Here is a 22,802-nt window from a genome sequence, read left to right on the forward strand (position 1 = left end):
TGTACTGGTGCATCCGTGGAGGAAAGATGATGTTTGTGACTATCTACGTCGACGATCTCTTGATTTTCACAAACGATCGGAAGCAAAAGAAGAAGCTGAAGGCCCATCTGCAAAAGCGGTTCCAAATGAAAGACCTCGGGGAGGCGCAACAATGTCTTGGCATCAGAATCACGAGGAAGCGTGAAGAAGGCAAGCTGTGGTTGGATCAACCAGCCTACATCGAAGACATCGTCAATCGCTTCGGTATGGCCGATGCCCACCCAGTTGCAACAAGTTGGACAAGTCGATGGCACCGAAGACGAAATCTGAAATGGAAGAAATGAAGTCAGTGCCATACAAGGAAGCAGTCGGGTGTTTGTCGTTTGCAGCTCAAGTCACCCGACCGGATATTGCTTTTGCCGTCAACGTTGTGAGCCAGTACAGTGCCAACCCTGGCCGTCCTCACTGGGAAGCGGTGAAGAGGATAATCCGGTACCTGAAAGGTACAATAACCAAGAAGCTAGAGTACTCGACAAGCAGTCCAGCGGACATAGTTGGGTACACCGATGCCGATTGGGGAGGAGATGCGGACGACCGGAAATCCACAACCGGTTATGTGTTCATGATGCAGGGAGGTGCGATCTCGTGGAACGTCAAGAAGCAGCCTACCGTAGCCGTCCTGTGAAGCGGAATACATGGCCATGTCTCGCACGATCCAGGAAGCTATGTGGTGGAGTAATCTGCAGTCGCAGTTTTGCGAGGCCAAACCGATTTCCGTGTGCTGCGATAATCAATCGGCAATCAGCATCGCCAACAACGGTTCGTATAACCCCCGGACCAAGCACGTCAGTATACGGTACCATTTCGTGCATGATAGCCTGCAGCATGGTGTCGTCCAACTGAGCTACACGTCAACAACGGAACAGCCAGCCGATGGGTTCACGAAGCCGATGACCGTTCAGAAGCAGCAGAAGTTTCGGAAGCTAACTGGCGTCGCGGATTAGGGAGGAGTTTTGTGATCGTAGCAACCCAGTAATTCGCGTCGCTATATGCACTTGTTATTAGTTGCTAAGTTTCTGAATAAAATTTTCATTCCACTGTTCAACGTCAACCGATAAAGACGTGTTTCAATTACTCTCTACAATTGTAAGAGTGATTTGCGGCAAAACCCGCCAGTATCGTACCCAACGTCAGTGCCTAAGGCTTGTTCTCGAAAAAAAATGCACCATTTTTATCCGTGGGTAAAAATTGATGAAAATCTGGGTATAACTAGTTTGGAGGGAATTGTTAACATGTGCGAAATTTCATAACAATCGGTTCAGTGGTTATTGAGATGTCATCGAAACAAGAAGAAAATCGCCGGAGAATTTGGCGTGCCGTCATGGAAAATCCGACTGCGACCATGAGATGGATCGGAAGACAACTGGGAATCACCCATACAACTGTGTCTCGGGTGGTAAAATCGTTTAAGGAGTCCCAGACGACCGAGCGGCGGGCTGGAAGTGGAAGAAAATCGAAGACAGCCGACCCTGTGAAGGCCCGGAAGGTGTTGGATTATTTCAAGCGTAATCCGAATCTTTCGATTCGCAACGCGGCTCTGAAGGCAAAGTGTTCCGCCTGGTTCGTTCAGCAAACCATGAAACGAGCTGGGCTTCGTGTATTCAAGGTCCGGAAGGCACCGAACCGGTGTGATCAACAAAACACGGCGGCCAAATCCCGCGCAAGGAAGCTGTATCGAGAGTGGTTAAGGGGAAGCTCACCGGCCCAAAAATAAAAAAATATTTTCGGAGCGTTTTTATTTTTCTAAAAATATTGGGAAAAACTATCAAAAATCCAAGAAAATCAGTTTCTTCCTTAGATTTTTGTCAAAAATTACATGCAAAAAATTTTTTTCTATGCCATCATGAAAAAAAATTGGACTCTCAGAAAAACCGAAAAGTTGATGTTTTGTGGTTTTTTGAGTCCAACTTTATGCCATAATGACTTATAAAACATGTTTTTGCACGTGAATTTTCTTTAAAAAATTAGAAAAAATGTGATTTTTTTAGATTTTTGATACTTTTTTTCAATATTTTTAGAAAAATCAAAACGTATTTTTTTTTTCGGAGCGGTCTGCTTTCCCTTAACGAAACCGATTTGTGTGGTTATGGATGACGAAACCTACATCGAGGCAGACACACAGCAGATACCGGGGCTGGAGTTCTACGTTGCCAAATCACGGTTTGATGTTCCGGAAGACATAAGGAAGAAGAAAGTGGACAAATTCGCCAAAAAATACTTGCGCTGGTAGGCCTTATGCCAATGCGGTAAACTGAGTAAACCGTACGTCACAATGGGTACCATCGACAGCGAAATTTACCGCACCGAGTGCCTTCAGAAGCGTCTGTTGCCCTTCCTGCGGTCCCATGGAGGCGAGACATTATTTTGGCCGGACGTGGCATCATACCATTACGCGCGATCGACGTTGGATTGGTACAGAAACAATAACGTTGTTTTTGTACCAAAAACTGCCAACCCCCCAAATTCACCAGAGATTCGTCCGGTGGAAAGATCTTGGGCCATAATGAAGGCCAAAGTTCGAAAATCGTCCAAGGTGCTTAAGAACGAGCTGGAGTTGAAGAAAGAATGGATGTAAGTGACCAAAAAGGTCGGCTCCACCATTGCTCAAAATGTAATGAGGGGTCTTAAGGGAAATGTGCGGGCTTTCAGCGATGGAAAGGAAATTGCATAAAGTAAGTAATTTTTTTTTTCGAGTACCGGCCTTATACGTAAACGTACTACAAAGCGGCTCTCTAAAAAAGGAGTAACAAGTGTGATACTATCACTGCTAGAATAGAGCGTTGGTTTTCTCATGCAGTGGTTCATCAGAAAGGGGAAGCTTAGTAATCCCCATCACCTGCCCATGGCGCCATTCTATCGCGGCATGTGCCAGCAACGCCAGCCATAAACCTGCCGTCTCCAACACTCCACTATAAAGCATGAAATTAAGCCCGCCCACCAGCAACAAGGTGCAAAAACTAGCCAAGGTCTCCATTCTTGTTCATTTTAGATGCTAAATGTCTGGAGAGAAATTGTTTGTTATCATATCGTGCTTCTTTTGAGCAAAAATCTGGTTAGGGTGGTCTTCAAATCCAAATCCAAATTCTTACTTTTTTATTTGAGGTTATAGGTAGTTAAACTAGCGTGACAAGTTGCAGAAAATATTATTTAAGACAACTTTCCAGAATACACCATGTATCTGTTAACTGTTTTAGAGCATTTATTAAGTATATAGGCAGGGTGTCACTAAAAAACAGTTTTTTATCCTAACTTTTTTAAACTATTTTATTTTAGAAGAGGGGACCATTGTCGGTGACAACTTCTTTGGCTATTCCAAAGTAAACGAAAATCGATTCTTCTTGCTCTATCATCTGCAGACCTTTCATTAAGCGAACATCAATGAACTTAGAATAACCATCTACAACTATCAACAGGGTGCTACCTTCAAAATAGAACAAATCCAAGTAAATCCTTTGAAAGGAACGTTCACACATTGGCCATTTCGACTCAAAAACCTCTTTAGTAACCGATTGACGTTGTGAAAAACATTGCATTTTCTGACATACTCAGACAAATCTTTATCGAAATGTTTCCACCATACGTACGACCGACGAAAAATTTTCATTCTAACGATTCCAGCATGGTTTGAATGTAACTCTTCTACATTAATCGATTTTAGACAATCCGCGACAACAAGCCTATCATCAAAGTATAACACTCCTTCATCGATTCCTAGATGACAGCTCATTTGACTGTATGATTTGAATAACAGATCACCATTTTTTGGCCATCCACTGGATCCACGTATTCCAACAATCGAGACAAAATTATGTCAGATTTTTGGTGATTACAGACATCATCTAGATTAACAACATCAAAACCATTCGGCGAGAGATCGTAGATACCCAGTCCTACAAGTTCTACATCTGCTAGACTGGATAACGGAAGGCGCGACAGTGCATCAGCATGGCTCTTAAATTTACCAGGGCGATGCTCAATGGTGTAATTGTAACCGGCCAGAATGAGAGCCCAACGTTGCAACCTAGCAGCAGCGATAGAAGACGTACCCTTAGCTGGATTGAAGATCTCCTTGATACTGTTGTTATTTGTGACCAATTTAAAGGTGGCAGGTGTGAAATTTAGTGACTCCGAATATGACAGCAAGAGCTTTTTTGTGGACTTGGGCAGAAGTTATACCGAGTGGCATTCGCGTGTATCGTAAAAGACTGCGGTGGGTGTTAATCGTACACAAAGACTGAGACGATTCGGGCAATGAAACTTGTAGATAAGCTCCGGACAAGCCAATTTTGCAAAAAAAAAACTTTCCAGCTAGCCAACTTGGCCAGAATATCGTCAATTCTTGGCAAGAGATAATGCTCGACAGTAGTATAACGGTTTAGCGCTGCCTTCCCATCGAGACAAATCCTAACCCGCACAACAACGATCGGATTTGCCCAAGACGAAAAGCGAACAGGGACTAAAATGCCATCTTCAACTAACTTCTCTAAACTGTGTTCAACTTTTTCACGGAGAAGAAACGGAACCGAATAAGCTTTATGTAAAAACTGGGGCGGTATCGGGCTTTAAAACTATCTCCGCGGTAAAACCGGTGATCACGTCATTTGCGGGCTCGCTAATTACGTCGGGAAATCGCGTTTTCAATTCCGACTCGAAGAGAGCTTTCAACTTACCCACATACTTGACAGAAAAAAAAAAAACCTTCTCCAGTCCGAGAACATCATATCCAGACCGTCTCGACCGAGTAACGGGTTTACTGCTCTGTCTGTTCGAATCACCACCAGCTCTAGCGTATCTTTCAATCATACCCACCGGTTTGATTCGTTGGCCTGAAACAGAGACAAATTCCAATGCAGTACTATTTAACTTACTTTTAGCAAAATACTTCTGATACGTATCTACAGAGATGACGCTACGACAGGCTCCACCGTCAGCTTCGAATTCCAATCGACGACCATCGCAATCCAGCGATATGAACTCCGGTGAATCGACCTTATTCAATGATCCGGAAGCGAAACTACTTGCTTGCTTCAGGATTGACAGACTGTCATTCGGTTGATTGGTTTGATGTTCCACCGGCTGATGCTCAAGACTTGACAGGTATGACCTTTACGGTTCTACTAACTCGATGGGACCACCCTGCATGTTCAGACGAAGCACTTCGACGGCTTCCGACATTTCAGCGACTCGATTGCTTCCTCCAGACTTCTTGGATTGACCGATAGCATGTGGAAACATGACCTGCCTTCCCATACGAGCAACACGTCTAGCTGCGTGCTAGGCACGTGTTCGAATCATGCTGACGGCTGCACCGAAAGCATGGTTTTGTTGACTGTTTACTACGACTTGGTTTGCTCTCCTCCTTTTCATGATGGCTTCGTTTCGGTTTCGACTTTTGATGTCCTTCCTTCCTAAGTGCTCGGAGCTTCTGATTCGACATCTCCTTGTTCTGATTCAAGGCTGCTTCTCAACTTCGGACTAGCGAACACGCTTTGTCAAAGGTTAGATCCGATTCTGTCAATAACTTTTTTCGGAGACTCTGATCCTGGATGCCTGCGACGAGCTGTTGTTCTTTAAGGAGACGGACCAGATCGTCATACGACTTTGTACGAGGATCGTCCGGGGCACACAATCTGGTAGCGATTGAGTACAAGCTGGGTCCAGCGACTGTAACAAACATTTCAAGGCGGTTGATATATTCTTCGAAATTCTCCCCAACGACGAAGTGCTCGATTTGGCCAAACATGCCAGCTCGAATGATAGGAACTACTGCATTCGGCTCCTGCTTCACTGCACCGCTTCCACTATCACCAATCGACATAATGATGTTTGAGGTGGTGGAAAAATTTCGATAAATATGTGTATGAGTATGTACGAAAATGCAATGTTTCCTAACACGTGGAAGCGACCGTTTCACACTTCGCGACTTTCACTTCGTACTAACGCGTGACTATTCACGTTTTTCAACTGTTTTGTAGAATGTAATGTCAAAAATAGAATTAATTCCATGTTTTTTTTGTAAATTAAAGACAGTAATATTCAATGATTCATTGTTCACGGTCCTATTTACACGATTCGTATACCGGGCACTTTGATTGTGGTAGCTACTCACACAATTTAAATATATTATGTAGTTGTTACATCGCATGTACCATACGGTGCTGTCACACATACAAGCTTAACGGTTTATCCACTTTTTTATGTATTGGCAACTAGTTAGCTATGTCAGGCAAGTATAAACACGTTTTTGAATTTTCGCTACCTGATATCGGTTCAAATTTCAGCACTCTGGAAGTTGCCGATCGTGGAAACGTTTCGTTAACACCTGTTACTTGAAACCCGTAACTCGCCGTAGAAAGCATTGTGGAAGCCCCCAATCCCTCCGACCCAGTCCTGCCGTCTGCCACCTACGATCTTCATAGGCGTTCCGGGCCCGTGGTTGTATGTGGAGAAGGGGTCTTCCACCCCACTCACTATGGCGAGTATCCGCATGGTAATGTTAATGTTCGTTCGCTGCCTGATGTTTCCGTGATTTCCAGGAATAACGTCCGACCTCGTGCTACCATATGTCATAAGCAAGACGTCATCATTAATGAATTCATCGACATCGGTGGAATGAATTCTGGTGTTAACGACTACCGCTTAGCTGTACCGGACCGTTGCTATGATGTCATCGTTCTAACCGAGACTTGGCTCGATTCTCGAACGCTCTCTAGCCAGGCGTTTGGACGTGAGTATGAAGTCTTTCGCTGCGACCGAAATCCTAAAAACAGTCGGAAATCTAATGGAGGTGGTGTTCTTGTGGCAGTCCGTTCCGGTTTGAAGACGAGAGCTTTGGAAAATGACGTGTGGGACTGTGTGGAACAAGCATGGGTTTCCATTGAACTGAGTGATCGCACACTGTACTAATGTACGGTGTACATTGCTCCTGACCGTGTTCGTGACAACAATCTTATCGAAACCCATTGTCGGTCCGTTTTCGCCGTAATGTAAACTGCAACTAATTGTTCTGGGTGACTTCAATCTAGCTGGTGTTTCGTGGAAACCACCTCACAGTGGCTTTCTCTATCCAGACCCTGTACGCTCTGTATTTCACACAGGATCAGTTAGCCTTCTCGATAGCTATAGTGCAGCAATGCTATCTCAAATCAATGACGTAATTAACGAGAACAATCGAAGCTTAGACCTCTGTTTCGTTAGCGCTCAGGTCACTGCTCCAGTTATCTCCACGGCACCTTTTCCACTAGTAAAGCAAGTTCCTCATCATCCTCCTTTGGTTGTCACTGTCCAAGATAGTCACGTTCGGGATTTTGAAGGCATTTTCACAAACGGGTCATACGATTTTCGGAAAGCATAGTAGTATCATGGACGTGCTGTCTAGCATTGACTGGGGAAGTGTCCTGGACTCTGATAACGTTGAAACCGTTGCGCAAACTTTTTCACATGTCTTGGCGTATGTCATTGACAGACACGTTCCAAAGAGAGTTCACCGAAAAGGGTCACACCTTCCTTGGCAGACGAGCCAATTGCGAAAGTTGAAATCGACCAAGCGAGCGGCACTAAGGAAATTCACCAAGTATCGTACGCTGTCGCTGAAACATCATTACGTTAGGCTCAATCATGATTTCAAGCGAGTTAGCCATCGATGTTATTCGCGATATCAACGTGGGATTCAGAGTAAACTCAAGTCACACCCGAAGTCCTTCTGGAATTACGTTAACGAGCAGCACAAAGAGTCTGGCCTACCATCGTCAATGATGTTCTACGGAGAAGTTGCTTCCACCTCTCAGGAGATCTGTCGCTTGTTTTCAGACAAGTTTGCCAGCGTATTCTCTGATGAGATATTAACCGACGACCACGTTACCCTAGCAGCTAGTAATGTACCACTCTCCGGTCAAGCGTTGGGTGCAATTGACATCGACGTCGAGATGATTTCCACTGCCGCACAACAACTTAAGTCGTCCTTCAACCCAGGTCCCGATGGTGTACCATCAGTATTTCTGAAGAAGCATATCGCGTGACAAACGGGACGTGGATAATTACCGTGGAATCACATCGTTGAGCTCAGTTTCGAAGTTATTCGAGTGAGTCATCATGGAGCCCCTGCTCTCTCATTGTAAGCAGTATCTAAGTAGTGATCAACACGGCTTCGTTTTCGGTCGTTCTACTACCACTAATCTACTTTGCCTGACATCGTATGTCACGGAAAGCATGACAGAACGGGCTCAAACAGACGTAATTTACACCGACTTGTCGGCTGCATTCGATAAACTGAACCATGCAATTGCGATTGCTAAGTTAGATAGACTCGGGGTAAATGGCAACCTCCTGCGATGGGTTCGCTCTTATCTCAGTGATCGCCAGCTGATGGTAACCGTTGGTGAATGTCAGTCTGCTACTTACCCAGCCACGTCAGGGATACCTCAAGGAAGTCACCTAGGCCCATTGATTTTCCTGTTATACTTTAACGACGTGAATCAGGTCCTCGAAGGCCCTCGTCTATCGTATGCAGATGATCTTCTATTCAGATGATCCATTCTATCGATGACTGTTCAGTTACCATCTTCTCTCGCAAGAAGGAACCGATCATGTTCAATTATGTACTTCAGAAAACAACTATCAGCCGTGTTAACCACGTAAAAGACCTGGGAGTTATTCTGGATTCCCAGTTAACGTATAAGCAACACATATCGTTTACTGTCAACAAGGCGTCAAGATATTTGGGATTCATTTTCAGGATTGCAAAGAATTTTTCCGATCGATATATATTGTCTCAAATCGCTATACTGTTTCCTGGTGCGGTCCACCCTGGAATATTGCTCTGCTGTATGGAACCCAAGCTATAAAAATGGTGCTGAAAGAGTTAAGTCCGTTCAGCGTCGATTTCTTCGATTTGCTCTGAGGAAGCTGCCTTGGAGAAACCCTTTTCGTCTACCCAGTTATGAAAGTCGATGTCAACTGATTGATCTGGACCTTCTAAGTACTCGGAGAGACACTTCGCGGGCCCTGATCATTGCGGATAGTTTACAGGGTAGAATTGATTGTTCTAAAATCCTGGAGAAGATCAATGTGAACGTCCAACCCCGAGCGCTGCGAAATAACGCTATGTTAAGATTGCCTCAGCATCGCACTAACTATAGCATGAACGGTGCTATAGACGGCCTTCATCGTGTGTTCAATCAAGTTTCTTCAGTGTTCGATTTCAACCTGACACGAGAGATGCTACGCCGGCGCTTTTACCGTATTGTCTCTGACGCAGTAAACCGTAGAATGACCATGTATTTTATTGTATTGTGTATTTTAATGTTATTCACTCAAAAATCATTGGGGCTACACTCAGCCTGTTGATGTAAACTAATAAATAAATAAATAAAAATAAACTAGTATCAACATATTCAGGTCGACATGTGAAACGGATAAATGAGTCAAATGTAAACAAAGACTTCAAACATTATTTTTTGCTATTCCACTAAAACCAGCAATAGCATCTGGTAGAGTAAATTTCCTCTTCCAGATGCAGCAGAATTTTTGCTTGAATGAGGTTAAATCCGAGAGAAATTGTCGTTGAAAGGCATTGCTTACATTGCCGGAGTGATTCGAGTTCAATCACGCATATCAATTAACCCAAATGATAGAGAAATGATTCCTTTATCATTTGGTTTAGTTGGTTTACAAGATTAAATTATTAGGGAGCAATAGACAAATTAAATGTTTGTTTACAAATCAATTACACCCAAAGCTCGAATCACTCTGGAGCCGGTGCCGGTGGTGTAGTGGTAAGCGTGACTGCTTTCTAACACCCCGATGGGTCTGGGTTCAATCCCAGCCGAGATCGGTGGGATTTTTCTGAGGCATAAAAATCTCTGGTCACGTCTTCCTTCGGAAGGGAAGTAAAGCCGTTGGTCCCGGCCCATGTGTGTTGAATGGGTGCGATATCCTACGCAGGTGTGGAAGCTGCCTTCCTGCACATTCGATTGCCGTCAGTGGAGGGCAATCGATGTCCGTCGGTGATTGGCACTAGATTGCGGAACAGAGACCAGAACAGACAGCAACTTGTTTTGTCTTGTATTCAGCAGTTTGTTCCACGATTTTTGTATATACACAGTTCGAAAAAGTAGTGTAAATTTCTGTTCAATATGATGCACATAAATGGAGCGTCACATATTATATAAGTTTGCATTATAAATCATGTAAAGTTCTGAGACATTTCATGCGATATAGCAAATATTGTATACAAAAGCTCATATTTGTAAACAACATTGTTTACAAGTTGCTCGGTTGTATGAAATGAAACACAAGTTAACGTGAATGAATGTTTACATCACAATTAAAATTCAGAATTTTTATCTGTGTAGTATATATACGTACGTACATGGAGCTTTCACGAAATTTATCTTTTTCTTTTGATTTTTAGTATTGTACGAAGATATAGCGGACTTGCTGATTGCCAGTGGCAGCACTGAACAAATTTTAAAGCATGTTATTCAAAAATCTTCTGAGAGCAACATTAACGGAAATGCTGTGCTGAAGCAAATTCGATGGATTAGAGCAGAATTCCGCCGAAAGTGGTTAAAGAGTCGGTATAGCCGGTGGTATCCTTAACTAACAAAAAAACAAGAAATAGTACATTGGTCAGTGACGCTGGTGATGTAGTGGTAAGTTGATTACCTCTCACCCTAGCAGGCCTGGATTCAATCCCAGTCGGCGCCGCCGAGTTGTTCTGAGGCATAACATCTCTGATCACGCCTTCCTTCGGATGAGATATAAAGCCGTTGGTCCTCGGTTCATGAGTTGATGGGTCGATAGGTAGGGTCCAGGTGTGGGAGTTTCCTCCCTGGCGTCGGTAGCATTGGTATTCAGTACGGAAAACAAATCAAGGAAAAAAAAAACAGTCAGCAACCCTGGGTCCGAGATGAGATCTCGGTAGACGGCTGGCTGGTTGCAAAATGTTGTTGGTCATGTTGCTGATATAGACATCACGATGATTACAAGAGCATCGAATTCAAATCGTATGAGAGCTCCAGTTTCGGCAGTGCACTTTCGCCTTCTGAAATTCCTGAATTTGAATCGAACCCCCGAGTCTTTTCCTGCACTGTGCTCCGTTTGAAAGCTCAATTGCTCCTCTTGCCATTTTTAGCCCCTCATTCTTCATGCGAGACTGCTTCTCGAGATGATGAAATAATAATAAAAAATAAAAAAAAACAAGCAAGCCACAGCAACAACAATCAGTAGGGCAACCGATCGGAAAAAAAGGGAAAGCTTCCCCAGACACTTGCCCGGAGCTCGACTCGCACAAACACACGACACGATTTCCCAGCTAAAAATGCTTTCTCTGTTCCGGGAAGAAATCGATCACAAAAAAAACGAGGAAAATATTGCCCGATCAGATAAGCAGAAATTGGAAATTGAATTTAGCCGTCAGAGAAATTGATACATGATTTCCGCAATTCTGCTGTTGTGTTCGCCGTCTAGAAGGTTCTTTTCTTTTGGTTTGGTTTTCATCGGGGACGATAGTCGGTGGAGTGGCATCATCAGTTACTGACTGTATTTTTTCCCTCCCTTCGCTACTGTTAAATGCGATGCATGTTTCCCAAGACGGGAAACACACCTCCCACTTTGGTGGTGCGGCTTCCGGTGAAAAGCTAAAAAGCTGCTTGTTTGGGGGTTTTCTTTTAGGGAATCCTCCCGAATCGTGTTGAGTTGATGAAAAACATGGAAAACTAATCGCTTTCCGGTTATGTATCCCTTCCACTTTGGGAGCGCAAGTGGATCAATATCGGGTCTTCTCGCAATGCATCTAGCATAAAATTGGAACATTGTTATTCAATCGATTGCCGGGAGGAATTTTCCGACTTTTCGTTCATTAATTAAGAACCCACAGAATGGTCGTTGGAAATTGTGGGCTTCTTTACAATTTTTCCCTTTTTGTTGGGGGAAATGAAATTTCTCCGAAAAGAAGCTTTGCTCGTCTGGTGTTTGGTTTTCTGAATACACAAAGCCTATTTATGGCAATGAAAAGAAAGTGCTCGCTGGCGTTGAGAGAACCCCTTTCCATTCGTTGCACGAATTTTCTTTGAACGAAGTATGAAAAAAAAAATACGAACGAACCTAACCAAAAGACCTGGATATCATAAAAAAGGATTAAATTTTGCTTTCATTACTTCATTTCGCATTCACCTTGATTACATCTATTCTAATGAGTTTTCTTCTGCTTCTGCTTTTTTCTCCCCTTCTAGGTATGCAACGTGCGCAGCGTGGATGAAAGCTCTTCCGTTGGAAAGAATTTTCACCGCCCACCACCCGCTTATTCATTCAATTAGAACCGGAGAAAAGGGGCTTCCTACTTCCAGTGAGCAACACGCGGGCTGGAGCGGAAACGACGAGACGAACGTAACGCGGTTGTAGTTTTCCCTAGTGGCGAATTGGCCGTTTGCCTCTCTGCTTCGTCTAGCTAAAGTTAGGTGCAAAAAGCAACGACCGCAATCTAACACGCAGGTGACAGCGCTGGGCAAATGTATCCGGAAAGACACTTCCGGATGAAAATTTTGACGTTTCGCTCTTTTGCCAGAACTGTTTCAAACTGTCATCAAGTGGGCTGCGGATAAGTACATTCCTCCTGCAAAGAGCGTGAAAATTCCGCGATACCCATTTTACCATTTACTGGCAAGTGCCGGAAGAGAATGAGTGGAAAGATAATACTCGAGAAATGTAAAATGCGGCTTAGAGGAATTAAAAAGAAAAACCAACAACAAGCACGGCCACGTTGCGATTGGCATTGCTTTCATTGCTCTCGGTTGCGCTGTTTGGGGAAAATAATACATTTGATTGCAGTGCATGGTGAACGGACTGCGAGGAAGGTACGCGGGAGGATTAGTGCTGAGACGGGAAATCTGAAGGAGAAATAAACAAACAAACAAATAATACTCGGATAAGCAATGGTGGAGGAGCCTGTGGATTTCCTGCCGGAAAGAGTATAGCTTTCGGAACAACTCTTGAAGAGAATTTTCCGTGCCTGCTACACAGAGTGAAAGCGGAAATACGATGACAGATCGTGCTAAAAATTTGTTGCAATCATTGAATTTTAAACCGCTCTCAGCATGACTAGAACAGAAAAATTCCAAAATTTTCATATTTTTTTTTTCTTTGAAGGTATAGAGGAATCACGTCTTTAGCAATGTTATAGAAAATGTTAAAATTAGCAACTTTGCTAAAGATGTCGAAATTCTAATTCCAGTATTAGAAGGTTTCCAAGAAATTGAATGAAAGCTTATTCAGATAAAATTATGTTTCTTCAACAAAATAATAGCTTATTTAACTGATAATCAGTTCAAATTATAAGTTGGGTTGAATCGAAGACTTCAAATCAAGAAGACTGTCAACTGTTCCCTTCTCCCATACAAATTTCAAACGTCACTGATAACAGCGCCTCTGTCAATCAAAGGTAGAACTTTGAAATACAAGTGTAAGTGAGACTGCTCATAAAAAGTGAGTGTGTGTGTGTGTGTGACCTAATGTCACCGAAACGAATAATCATAACACGGTACTCGTTGTTGTTTTTGTTTTGCTCTACAAAATTTCACGGCAATTTGAATCCTAATCCCAGCAAGCCGTTTTTTTCCAACTCCAAACCGAAAAACTTGTCATGGTGGATCAAGTTGAGGATTGAAATTAGGATCGATATCTAGTGAAAGTAACTTTTACTTGTGAACGAGGAACCGAAATATTGTTTATTTTGCCAGAAAGCAATCAATTACAGTCAAGATTCCTATAGTACGGTTAATAGGGACCGCACTATAGGAACCGGCATTAACGAATACGCGTAGCTGTCTCCTAGACAACTTATCAGAATGAATTCGAAATTGTGACTGGAATATGGATACTGGAGACCACGGGATGGTCCACCGGAAGATCCGGAACATCCGTAAAAGTGGTCAATTCATAAATCTGATCCTAGAGCTCCGCGGTTTTTTCGAAACCACTCCTAGACATCTTATCAGAATGAATTCGAAGTTGTGACTGGAATATGGACACTGGAGACCACGGGATGGTTCACCGGAAGATCCGGAACATCCGTAAAAGTGGTCAATTCATGAATCTGGTCCTAGAGCTCCGCGGTTTTTTCGAAACCACTCCTAGACATCTTATCAGAATGAATTCGGAGTTGTGACTGGAATATGGACACTGGAGACCACGGGATGGTCCACCGGAAGATCCGGAACATCCGTAAAAGTGGTATATTCATGAATCTGGTCCTAGAGCTCCGCGGTTTTTTCGAAACCACTCCTAGACATCTTATCAGAATGAATTCGGAGTTGTGACTGGAATATGGACACTGTAGACCATGAGATGGTCCACCGGAAGATCCGGAACATCCGTAAAAGCGGTCAATTCATGAATCTGATCCTAGAGCTCAGTGGATTTTTCGAAATCAGTATTAGACATGTTATCAGAATAAATTTGAAATTGTGAGTGGAATATGGACACTGGAGACCACGGGATGGTCTACCGGAAGATCCGGAACATCCGTAAAAGTGGTCAATTCATGAATCTGGTCCTAGAGCTCAGCAGATTTTTCGAAATCCCTCGTAGACGTCTTATCAGAATGAATTTGAAATTGTGAGTGGAATATGGACACTGGAGACCACGGGATGGTCTACCGGAAGATCCGGAACATCCGTAAAAGTGGTCAATTCATAAATCTGATCCTAGAGCTCCGCGGTTTTTTCGAAACCACTCCTAGACATCTTATCAGAATGAATTCGAAGTTGTGACTGGAATATGGACACTGGAGACCACGGGATGGTCCACCGGAAGATCCGGAACATCCGTAAAAGTGGTCAATTCATGAATCTGGTCCTAGAGCTCAGCGGTTTTTTCGAAACCACTCCTAGACATCTTATCAGAATGAATTCGGAGTTGTGACTGGAATATGGACACTGGAGACCACGGGATGGTCCACCGGAAGATCCGGAACATCCGTAAAAGTGGTATATTCATGAATCTGGTCCTAGAGCTCCGCGGTTTTTTCGAAACCACTCCTAGACATCTTATCAGAATGAATTCGGAGTTGTGACTGGAATATGGACACTGTAGACCACGGGATGGTCCACCGGAAGATCCGGAACATCCGTAAAAGTGGTCAATTCATGAATCTGATCCTAGAGCTCAGTGGATTTTTCGAAATCAGTATTAGACATGTTATCAGAATAAATTTGAAATTGTGAGTGGAATATGGACACTGGAGACCACGGGATGGTCTACCGGAAGATCCGGAACATCCGTAAAAGTGGTCAATTCATGAATCTGGTCCTAGAGCTCAGCAGATTTTTCGAAATCCCTCCTAGACGTCTTATCAGAATGAATTTGAAATTGTGAGTGGAATATGGACACTGGAGACCACGGGATGGTCCACCGGAAGATCCGGAACATCCGTAAAAGTGGTCAATTCATGAATCTGGTCCTAGAGCTCCGCGGTTTTTTCGAAACCACTCCTAGACATCTTATCAGAATGAATTCGGAGTTGTGACTGGAATATGGACACTGGAGACCACGGGATGGTCCACCGGAAGATCCGGAACATCCGTAAAAGTGGTATATTCATGAATCTGGTCCTAGAGCTCCGCGGTTTTTTCGAAACCACTCCTAGACATCTTATCAGAATGAATTCGGAGTTGTGACTGGAATATGGACACTGTAGACCACGGGATGGTCCACCGGAAGATCCGGAACATCCGTAAAAGTGGTCAATTCATGAATCTGATCCTAGAGCTCAGTGGATTTTTCGAAATCAGTATTAGACATGTTATCAGAATAAATTTGAAATTGTGAGTGGAATATGGACACTGGAGACCACGGGATGGTCTACCGGAAGATCCGGAACATCCGTAAAAGTGGTCAATTCATGAATCTGGTCCTAGAGCTCAGCAGATTTTTCGAAATCCCTCCTAGACGTCTTATCAGAATGAATTTGAAATTGTGAGTGGAATATGGACACTGGAGACCACGGGATGGTCTACCGGAAGATCCGGAACATCCGTAAAAGTGGTCAATTCATAAATCTGATCCTAGAGCTCCGCGGTTTTTTCGAAACCACTCCTAGACATCTTATCAGAATGAATTCGAAGTTGTGACTGGAATATGGACACTGGAGACCACGGGATGGTCCACCGGAAGATCCGGAACATCCGTAAAAGTGGTCAATTCATGAATCTGGTCCTAGAGCTCAGCGGTTTTTTCGAAACCACTCCTAGACATCTTATCAGAATGAATTCGGAGTTGTGACTGGAATATGGACACTGGAGACCACGGGATGGTCCACCGGAAGATCCGGAACATCCGTAAAAGTGGTCAATTCATTAAATTGATCCTAGAACTCCACGGTTTTTTTTCAAAACCACTCGTAGACGTCTTATCAGAATGAATTTGGAGTTTTTACTGGAATATACACTCCGCGGACTACGGGATGGTCCTCCGGAACATCCGGAACATCCGTAAAAGTGGTCAATTTATTAAATTGATCCTAGAACTCCACGGTTTTTTCAAAACCGCTCGTAGACGTCTTAGCTCCACATTTTTTGTACGTCTTCATACAAAATTAAAAATAGAGTATATCGTTTTTAGCGTGTATAAAGCTAGAAAAATGGGTTCAAAAATTGAGTACAGGCCGGACTCGATTATCCGGAGGCTCGATTAACCGGAGGCTCGATTATCCGGGGCTCGATTATCCGGAGAAAATGGCTCGATTATCCGGAGTCAAATTTTTTATACCTATCTTGCAAATTATTTTTCATAAACCGCTTGGAAAACCGACTTTCGATCCGAGGACGAGTAACATACATCGTTCGACTCAGTCTGAAAAGATCGGAAAATGACTATATTTAAGTGTTTGTGTGCCTTTGTTACAAAATCCGGCGTTAAGGGGTTTTTGATTAACTTTGACCTGAAAGGAATCAAACATACCATGTGCCACAACAACATACAAAAACTGAATCCCATGATGGTCCGTTCACTAATTACGTCACGTTTCAGGGGGGGGGGGAATGGCAACCGAACAAAATTTTTGAAGATTCGTAAAAAAATGTACTAAAGGGTCTTTAACCCTCCGTTACTCGCGCTGTTGTACTTTGTTGCTGAGTTACCAATCGATCTGAAACCAACGAGTATTCCTCAAAAAACTTGAGAGATATTACGAAAAAATGCGAGAAATTTTACATGCATACTAGTGCCGTGAAGTGAGAAAACGCTGAACTTCTGTCCACCAACGAAAAGGCCTTGACCTTCTGAACAACTTTGTCGAGGAAAGTAATTTTCTATCTGGTCATGATCTCGAGATTTTCTATGTTGTAATCAATTAAGTCAAATCCCACGTAGTACGGACACGGTTTACGCGGTTTCCATTCATATTTTCTCTATTATCCGCATTTTTGTGGGTTAACTGTGATAAAATTTTAGCTTGTTTAGTTAAAAACAAGTTTTTTTTTAATAAATACCCGTTGGTTTCATATCGATTGGTAGCTCGGCTGCAAAATGGCAATGGAAAACTCACACTGTTGTACAAAGTACAACGCGCGAGTACTCGTCTTATAAAAGTTGGCGCGAGTAACGGAGGGTTGAAGGGGGGTTTCATGAGAATTGGTCTTTTGGTGGCTTCATACCTGAAAATTTATATCAATTTTCTTATCTTATTTTGTAGTTCAATTCATTTATTCATCATTTCAGTAAAAACAGTAGTTCATCAGTAAAGTGATTCAGTAAAAACAAAGAGAATTGCAAATTTGATCATAAATCAATCCTTATTGACTATTTTATCAAGAATATTTCCCCTGATTTCACGAAGTAAAAACTGCCGTTCCAACGGCAATTGATTTTCATCAGCCCATGTGATGACAGTGTCAATACTGTTCAGCGCTGATTGATCTGGAACTGGTTCGTACTCCTCATCTTGGTTGTCATCTGCTGTAGAAATGTTTGCAGTTTCATCCAGAGTGGTGTTCGTCACGCTTTGTAAATCATGGTTAAGAACAGCATTGACTATGTCAGCATCAGACATGACATCGAATTCCGCATACTCGTCTTCATTTTCGCCTGCAGCTGCTTCATCAGTTGAATTGTTACACTATCATCCCTAGAACACCGGAACTAATATTTGCAATGTTAACATTTCAAAAATATTAATGGAAAATGGTCAAAATTGATCGAGTGCGTCAAGTTAGGAACCGCGTCAAATATGGTGCCTTCGCGGTAGCCGTGATTTTTAGCCAAGCTCAACTTTGTCTCTACACACTCGTGAGAGTCGCGAGACTACGATTTTTCTCAAGTTGAGGGGTCCCATGGCGTGGTTGGCTACACGTTCGCTTTCCAACCGGATGGTCCATGGGTTCAATTCCATTGATCTTCTTATCGAATTTTGATGTATTTTAATGTGCCTCATGATAGGTTACTATCCAAGTCCGATTCTGGTCACTTTCCCGGGGCACCTGGAACTTGTCCGGAAGTGGCCAATATGGTCCAAGGTATTTAATTTTTTCCACCATTGATCTGGTTATCGAATTTTGATATAATCTGATGTGTCGCATGATAGGTTATTATTCAAGTCTGGTTCTGGCCACTTTTCCGGAGGCACCTGGAACTTGCCCGGAAGTGGCCAATATGGTCCAAGGTACTTAATTTTTGCCACCATTGATCTTGATATCAAATTTTGATTTAATTTGATGTGTCACTTAATGGGTTTTGTTCCTTTCAAGTCAAATTTAGCCTCAGGCCCACAAACGCCGGAACTTGTTCAGGCCATATCTACAAAACCAGTGGTCCGATTCCATAATCCTTCAATAGCGTTCAATAGGACCACTAAAAACATTAAATAAGACCACATAAGACCAAAAAAATTTTTTTTTTTGATGACTCGATTAACCGGAGGGCTCGATTATCCGGAGTGAAATTTTTTTTCAAGACTCCGGATAATCGAGTCTGCCCTGTATCTCGTTTTAGTGTGCACACCCAATTCTGATTTTTGTGTGGTACCCATCTATCAAAAAAGTTCACATACTCAATGTATGGCAAAAATGAATACCTGTTACCCACATTCATCAGCGTTCCTCGTGAAACGTATTTTTAAGTTACTCGAATTTCTTTGTGTACGTGGGTAACAGTTGCTCATTTGTGCGTTAATAATTATTACCCATCCATTGAGTATGTGCACTTTTTGGAGGGATGAGGTATTCCTCATACAAAACACAGATTTTTTGTTGCCTCAGTTTTTGCATGTGCACGCTTAACATGAGGTACCTAATTTTAGTCAAAGCTTGCATCGAAAATAACCTATAAACAACTTCCATTATTTTTATGTTCACTTTTTGAAGAGATGGGTTCTTTCCCATAGAACAAGCAGAGTTTTTGGGTATCTTGGTTTTTGCATGTATTGCCCAAAAACATGGGTACGGTTTTTAAGCATATTTTACAACCATGGATTTTTTTGCAAATGTAATTTTTTTTTATAAACAAGTTCTGTGTATCCTAGAGTCAATTCATTAGTAATATATGTAACAGAAATTATTGCAGTTTTTTGTTTTGATAATACTCGATTAATGTAGAGAAAACAAGCAGAAAACTCAAACAATTTAGTTGAATAAATATGAAACTTAAATTAATACATAATCAGAAACATCACAAACAATAAGAAGACAACATTGAATTTGTGATGGCCACATCAGAGTTACATTTAATAAGTGAGTGTTTGAGTGTCTTTTAAAACAAATGAAAAACATAAAAAAAAAAATTTCACATATTTGTAAAACATGTTACACAAACTATACAAAAACTCCATAGCATATCAAAGGTTATACCGTAAGCTACAAAATAGAACTAATGTTTCCAATTGGTAAATAGTGCAGAAGGTAAATTTAATCATTATATTCTTCTTTCAAAATAACCTACATTTTACGGTACCTTCTTTTAGTGTCCACGTTACCAATTTTGTCGATTTTTTAAACCAATTGTACACACTATAAACGAGATTCTAAATTATTGCACATTTTTTTTTGATTTTAGAATAACAAAATACAAGATCGCACTATACACATGGCCACAATCTTTACAATCACAAGGGATCGGATGTAAAGTTTATCAATCATCTACTTAGAAAGGTGAAGGGAACCCATACTACTTATAACCATCTAAATATTGAAGAGACCATTGGATTGTGCACTTTTTGGAGAATTTGATATTTTTTTTTAGCAATTGAAATAGTAAACATATTTAACAGATTGTACTATGGTATACTTTACGTCCATTTACTGGTCACAACTCTGAATTAAGGGTTTCGAAAAAAAAAAAAAAAAACCGCAGAGCTCTAGGACATTTTCAAGCATTGACCACTTTTAAGGATGTTCAGGATCTTCCAAAGGACCATCCCGTAGTCTCCAGAGTCCATATTCCAAACACAACTCCGATTTCATTCTGATACGATGTTTATGACTGGTTTCAAATACACCACGGAGTTCTAGGATCGGTTTCATGAATCGATCACTTTTCGGATGTTCCGGATCTTTTATTAAACCATCCCGTGACCCCCAGCATCCATTTTCTGGTCACAACTCCTAATTCATATTGATAAGACGTCTATGAGTGGTTTCGAAAAAACCGTGGAGCTCTAGGATCAATTTCAATTATGGACCCCTGGAATGTAATATGAACCAAAACCCACCATGTGGCACCTACAACCGCATGAGAGTTCAAACATAAGATCATTGGTAATATAATTGAGTGTCCAGGACCACATTAGCCACACCCGGAAATGTTTCGGGATCGCCAGAGAAGTTGTTATAATTTAACTCGAACTAAAACACATCATGCGGGACAAAAAATCACATGAGAATTCAGAAATCAGATCATTTGTAGCCATATTGAGAGTCCAGGACCATATTGGCAAAAACCGAACACGTTCCGGCTTCCCTCGGTGAAGTGATCAGAATCTGACTTGAACCAAAACTCATCATGTGACACATTTAATAACAAGAGAATTCAAAAATAAGATCATTGGTAGTCCAGGACCACAGTGACCACACACGGCCATGTTCTGGGGTTTGTCCAGGAAAGTGACCAGAATTTGACTAGAATTAAAAATAACCATTTGACACATTAAATAAGCCGGTGCTGTTGGTGTAGTGGTAAGCGTGACTGCTTTATCACTCCAATGGGTCTGGGTTCAATCCCAGCCGAGGTTGGTGGGATTTTTCTGAGGCATAAAAATCTCTGTCTCTCGATGTCCGTTGGTGATTGGGCACTAGATTGCGGATCAGAGACCGACGTTAAATAAAGGAAAGAAGAATAAGAACTAGATAATTCAAAAATAAGATTTTTGGTAGGTTTGTTGAGCGTTCACACCCAGACATGTTCCGGGTTCTGCCGGGGAAGTGGCCATAATCATAATTTAATTAATACCCATCTTGCGATGTATTAAATCGCATGAAAATTCAAAAAATAAAATCATTGGTAGACTTGTTGTATGTCCTGGTCCACTTAGGTCTCACCGGAAAATGTTTTGAGTTCCCTTGGGAAGTGGCCATAACATGAATTGAACTTATTCACATCATGTGATCATTGGCTGTCATATTGAGTGAAAGAAGAGTCAGATAAGGGAAATGGATGTAATGTCGGCCTAAATGCCCCTAATTTGGGCCCATACATAAATTCAGGTATCGACTAAATTTTCATTAGCGACCAAAAATATCAATTAGTACCGTCCCAATGACGCGTTCATCCAGATAAAATTGATAAATATTTAGCAGATTTTAAGCGATGGGCCCAATCTTTGATCCATAGGCCAACATTAGAGCCATTTCCCCTATCATCTTTGATGAATATTTTTTTAGTGACAACACCTTTCGAAACTTCGAAAACATCTTTTGAAACCGATAGGATGGGATTTCTGGTCAATTTAGTATTTGGTTTTCGGGGATGTTCTGGGTAGGAAACACTACTCGGGACTTAGAACTTTTGTAGTATGCAAGCTGACCACCATTACTCGAATGAGCCGAAAGTTGCTTCGAGATACGTCCCCAGTCAGGTATGATTTGGTTAATGAGCCCAAACACCTTTCCAGGATTAGCAGACCAACTCTCACTGGGTTCTAAATAGCCGCTATCTATAAATTTTGATCTGCACCGATAAACTTCATTACAACTGCAATGCAGATGTGCGGATGATTTGCTTTTCATTTTACTGAAGTGGCATAAGAGAAATGGATCTAATGTTGGCCTATGGATCTTAAGAATGGGTCGTAGTTTTTTCCTAGAACATTGGTTAATTTGGACAATACAAATGGATATTTTATGTTTTCCTTCGAAAATTATGGTCCCACTATTAGGGACATTTGGACCGCCATTAGGAACATTTACCCAATATTTATGTAAACCCGGACTGCAAAACTTCAAGACCTACCATAATTTGCATAAAACTGCAAAACATAACATTTCTAATAACTGAATAAGTCAATATAGCGAGAACTGTTTCATTGACAATGAGAGAGTTCAGAACTGGAAGCGATGATAACAATCCAAACATTCAAAGTCAATCACTTTTAATGACCTAAGTTCAAGATCAGAAGTCAGCGATCTCGTTTTAAATTTCAACATGCTTCAATATAAACTCTTTCCTGCGAATTGCACAATTGAGATTCCAGTCTCGTCGACAGCCGTCATAGTAATGACGATGATTGTAATTCCATCTAAGAATAGTACGAATTTCCCAAACAAATAGGGATCTCATTA

The sequence above is a fragment of the Ochlerotatus camptorhynchus genome, unplaced genomic scaffold (genome assembly GCF_037179485.1).
Source record: "Ochlerotatus camptorhynchus isolate MF236.1 unplaced genomic scaffold, CSIRO-AGI_Acam_v1.1 ptg000021l, whole genome shotgun sequence".
In the NCBI taxonomy this organism is placed as follows: domain Eukaryota; kingdom Metazoa; phylum Arthropoda; class Insecta; order Diptera; family Culicidae; genus Ochlerotatus; species Ochlerotatus camptorhynchus.